Raw genomic sequence first — 4,438 nt, forward strand, 5'->3', positions numbered from 1 at the left:
CTCTCCCACAAAAAAAAAAAAAAAAAAATATATATATATATATATATAGGCCGGGCATGGTCAGGTCACGCCTGTAATTCCAGCACTTTGGGAGGCCAAGGCAGGTGGATCACCTGAGGTCAGAGACTGACCACCTGTCTGGCCAACATGGTGAGACCAGCCTGGCCAACATGGTGAAACTTGGTCTCTACCGAAAATAAAACATTAGCTAGGCATGGTGGTGGGCGCCTGTAATCCCAGCTACCCGGGAGGCTGAAGCAGGAGAATCACCTGAATCTGGAAGGCGGAGGATGCAGTGAGCCGAGATCATGCCATTACACTCCAGCCTGGGCAACAAGAGCAAAATTTCGTCTCAAAAACAAAACAAAAAAAATTTAAAAAACCATAAATAAGTTGACCACTCTGGAGTCCTCACAATTTGCCCCATACTCTTCTTGGGACCTCACACACACTGCCTCATTTAATGATATTCTCAGTACAGCCACCCACAGTAGGTATTTATATTATCCTGTTGCCCAGGCTGGAGTGCAGTGGCATGATCTCGGCTCACTGCAACCTCCGTCTCCCGGGTTTAAGCAATTCTCCACCTCAGCCTCCAGAGTAGCGGGGATTCCACGCCCAGCTAGTTTTTGTATTTTTAGTAGAGACAGGGTTTCTCCATGTTGGCCAGGCTGGTCTTGAACTCTTGACCTCAGGTGATCCCCCTGCCTTGGCTTCCCAAAGTGCTGGGATTACAGGCATGTGCCACCGCGCCCGGTCATATTATTCCAATTTTACAGAAGAGGAAACCAAGGCTCAGAGAGGGATATACCTTGCTCGAGATCGCATAGCTTGTAAATAGCAGTCAAGATTCGAATCCAGGCCCGGCTGACCCCAGATGTTCAATCTTTCCCTCTGCCATACTGCTAGACCTGGCCCTGAAGGGGCCTATGGCCCGCCAGCTGGTTACATAAACCACTGCACAAGGTCTCACGTGCTAAGTGCTAAATGTGTCATGTCTGACTCCACCCTTTCCCTCGCTCCCACATCCAGCAGTCATCAAGTGTGGCTGAAACCGCGGCCGAGCTTGGGAATGGCTCTGGAAATCTTCCCTTCGATAGCTCAGGTCCTTGTTAACACTCACATGGTCCCAAGGCTATAGCCTCCCAGCTATCCCCTGGCCTCCAGGCTTACCTTCCTCCACCCAGCCCGCCTCCCATTGAGGGTCAACATCCCTAACCACAGTTCAGGAATATCACTCCTGGGCTCAAAACCTCCACTGGTCCTCACTGACTCTAGAATAAAATTCAAATTCTTCTACCAGGCAGTCAAGGGCTCTAGTCTAGCTCCAATCTTCCTTTTTAATCTTGCCTTGTTATCCTCTTCAAACACACAGTAATCAGTGTGAGCCGGGCGTGGTGGCACGTACCCATAGTCCCAGCTACTCAGCAGGCTGAGGCTAGAGGACTGCTTGAGCCCAGGAGTTTGAGTCCAGCCTGGGCAACATAGTGAGACCCCATCTCTAAACAAATGAATGAAACCCCAGACACCCAGTGTGCCCTCCAGCTTCTGCATGACCCACACCTGCACGCCTTTGCCTGTGCTGGCTTGTCCTGCCAGAAATGCTCTTTCCCCAAGCTTGTCAAAATCCCTCCAAAACATTAAGATCTAACTCCAAAGCCACCTCCTCCTTGGCCCTCCCTGACCGACAGGATGAGGACAATCTCTCCTTCCTCTGACTCATCAACCTTTTGTGCCCCTATGGCCACCATCCACCTTATATAGCAGCAGAGACTCAGGTTCTCATGTTCTCAGCAGGGGCTCCCTGAGCATCTGGGTCTTCTGAAATGGACTGCTGCACAGATGCTAAATTCTGCAGGAGCTGGGGAGAAGAGTGTTGGAGGCAATTGCACAGAAAGGACCATCCACTGAATGTTCCAGAAGGTAGCAGAGTACAGTAGTTAAGAGCACAAGATCTGCAACCTGATTGCTCAGGTTCAAATACAGCTTCACCTCTAACTAGCTAAGTGACTTTGGACAAATTACTTAACTTCTCTGGCCCTCAGCTGCCTCACTTGAAAAAGGGAGGTAATTACAGGGCCTACTTCACGGTGTTGGTCAGAGGGCTGAGTGGCCACACATAAGCGCCCTGAAGACAGTGGCTGGTGCACGGTCAGTACTAAGCAAGTGTGTGCTGCCATTATTATCAGCCAAGCCCCGAGAAGGGAATTCCCAGTCCTGACAGAGGGCTGACAGGGGCTGGCACAGGCACAGCCCCCAGACTGCAGCCACTTTCGGGTCCGTTTCCCACGTGCTTTCGGAAGATATGCAGGGCAGGCAATGAGCCCCATTCCGCAGATGAAGAACTGAGCTTCCTTCATATCAAGTGCCAGTGAGGGAATGGTAAAGATGCCAGAGCTCCTCAGCCCTGGGCCATGGCTCCTTTCTCTTCACCAGGCTGTCACTGTGCACCTGTTGTGCAAGCTCCCCCAGGCGGCCACCCCTCCCAGCCCCCCATGCCGGAGGGCCTGTCCGCAGCACCCTCCCTTCCCCTACCTACACACATCCTTCCAGTGGGGCCAGGCACAGTAGACAGTGGTGTGCAGGCTTGGAATGCACTTGCACACACACCCGTAGAAGGGCCCAGGCCCCAAAGGTGAGGAAAACCTGTTCTGAGGAATCTGCCTAGTGAGCGAATTCCGTTCCGAGGCCCTTCCACTGTCGCAGGAGTGGGGCCCAGTGTGCGTCAGAGATACCCACAAGGGGGGCAGAGAGAGGGAGAGGGTGAAGCAGGAGGAGGCTGAAAACTTCACGTTTCTTTTTTCCATTTTAGTGACAAGAGTCACACCCAGCCTTTACATAAACATGGCCAAGGAGCCGCTCTGTCTAAGCTTACTTCCCTTGTGGCCGCCCAGCCTCTCCTCCGGGTGACCCTGACATGCTGGGCAGGCTGATGAGGGGCAAACACACAGACCCTGCAAAGATTAGCTGGGCCGCCTGACAACACCCATGCCTCCCGCCGGCCGCCATGCGCTACCCTGCATTTATCTCCCGCCTTCCTCATACCAAATCCCCTCCACAGCCCCACCACCAGTTAAGCACACAGACGGCAGGCACGCATACACAGCCTGCTTGCGGCTGGCCTCTTGGGTCTGAGGCCCACACTACCCTTGTCACGCCACCTCCCTCCCCACATGTGTTTTCTGACCAGCTTGCCTCCCAGCCCAGCAGCCCCGACAGGCTCCTACAAACAACGTCACAAAAGAATCCTGTGGAGAATGTTGCAAACGCACAACCTTCCCCTTGCTTGGCTGCCCATGATCCCACAAACACAAGTGGCGCATTCCACCCCGAACCCCTCACACCAGTGCCAGCTGACCCACAGGCCCGAGACACACCCTGGGTTCCTCACTCCAGATCTTCCGGATCTGAGTTCTAGACGCGCAGCCCCCATGCAACACGCTCATCACGGACACGCAAACCCATCCATCGCCCTCTTTACCACTGGACCACACCTCAGCAGAGCAACAGAAATGGGACCCAGACGTGACGCCTTCTGACTAAAAGGCCCACAACCGCCCCCTCCAAAAGGCCACATACACTGCATCCTGGCACCCTCCGCAACACATACAGCATGCCAGCTCTGCAGAAAACAGTTCATAAACAGGTCATAGGTGCAGCACAAGACGTACATGCGAGAAAACACATGCTGTAGAAAACACACAGCCCCACATCGAACAAACTCTGCACCCAGCATGCTGTGCCCTGCTCAGAATGCCCATCTGTCACCCAAAGCCACAGGGCTCGTCTTATGACTCTGCCCCACAACACTGGACACCCCTTCTGGCTTTCTACCTCCACGGCCCAGGGAGGGCCCTACCCAGACCCCTGGCTGCCAGCAAACGGTGGTGCCCAGGAGAGGTTTACCTTGCCCCACCACACAGCAGGAGACACACGATCTCCAAGACTCACAGCCACAACCCTGCCCCGACGGCGCGGCGGTTCCGGGGCCCCAGCTCGCCCTGCGCACCCCGCACACCCCAACTCTGGGGCGCTCGGCGGCCCACCCCTCCCCCTCTCTGCCTGGCTCCTACGCCATCGCCCTCCCAGCAGCTTGCAGCGCTTGCCCGGGCTCACACCCGCCCCACCCCACCCCCAACCTGCCCCACGGGGGGAGGGGGACATTAGGCTGCAGAATTAACCCTTCAAAGGGGAGTGAGCGCCGCCCCTTCCACGGCCCCAGGCGATCGCTTCCCCGGCCGCCGCTCGCTCGGACGCCATACCAGGGCCCCTTAGTCGCCCCCCAGCGTCGTGTGCGCCCGGGGCGGGGCCAGGCTCAGCCCCGACCCCTGCGCCCCAGGTCAACCCCAAAGGAGAGCGGTCTGGGCGCGGGGCGCGGCCGGGGCTCCGCGGCGCCGGGCAGCGGAGAGGGGCCCGGCAGTTGGCTCCGGTCCGCCCT

General features: G+C 56.2%; 1 protein-coding gene across 1 annotated transcript in view; it reads right to left on the reverse strand.

Moving 5' to 3' along the window:
- Positions 1-4,417, reverse strand: part of ZBTB4 (zinc finger and BTB domain containing 4) — a 20,938-nt gene extending 16,521 nt beyond the window's left edge. The window contains 1 exon segment of the mRNA XM_017850634.1: positions 3,907-4,417. The gene's annotated coding sequence lies outside the window, so the exon portion shown is untranslated.
- Positions 4,418-4,438: the final 21 nt, after the last annotated feature.

The sequence above is a fragment of the Rhinopithecus bieti genome, unplaced genomic scaffold (genome assembly GCF_001698545.2).
Source record: "Rhinopithecus bieti isolate Rb0 unplaced genomic scaffold, ASM169854v2 scaffold_32008, whole genome shotgun sequence".
Taxonomy (NCBI): Eukaryota; Metazoa; Chordata; class Mammalia; order Primates; family Cercopithecidae; genus Rhinopithecus; species Rhinopithecus bieti.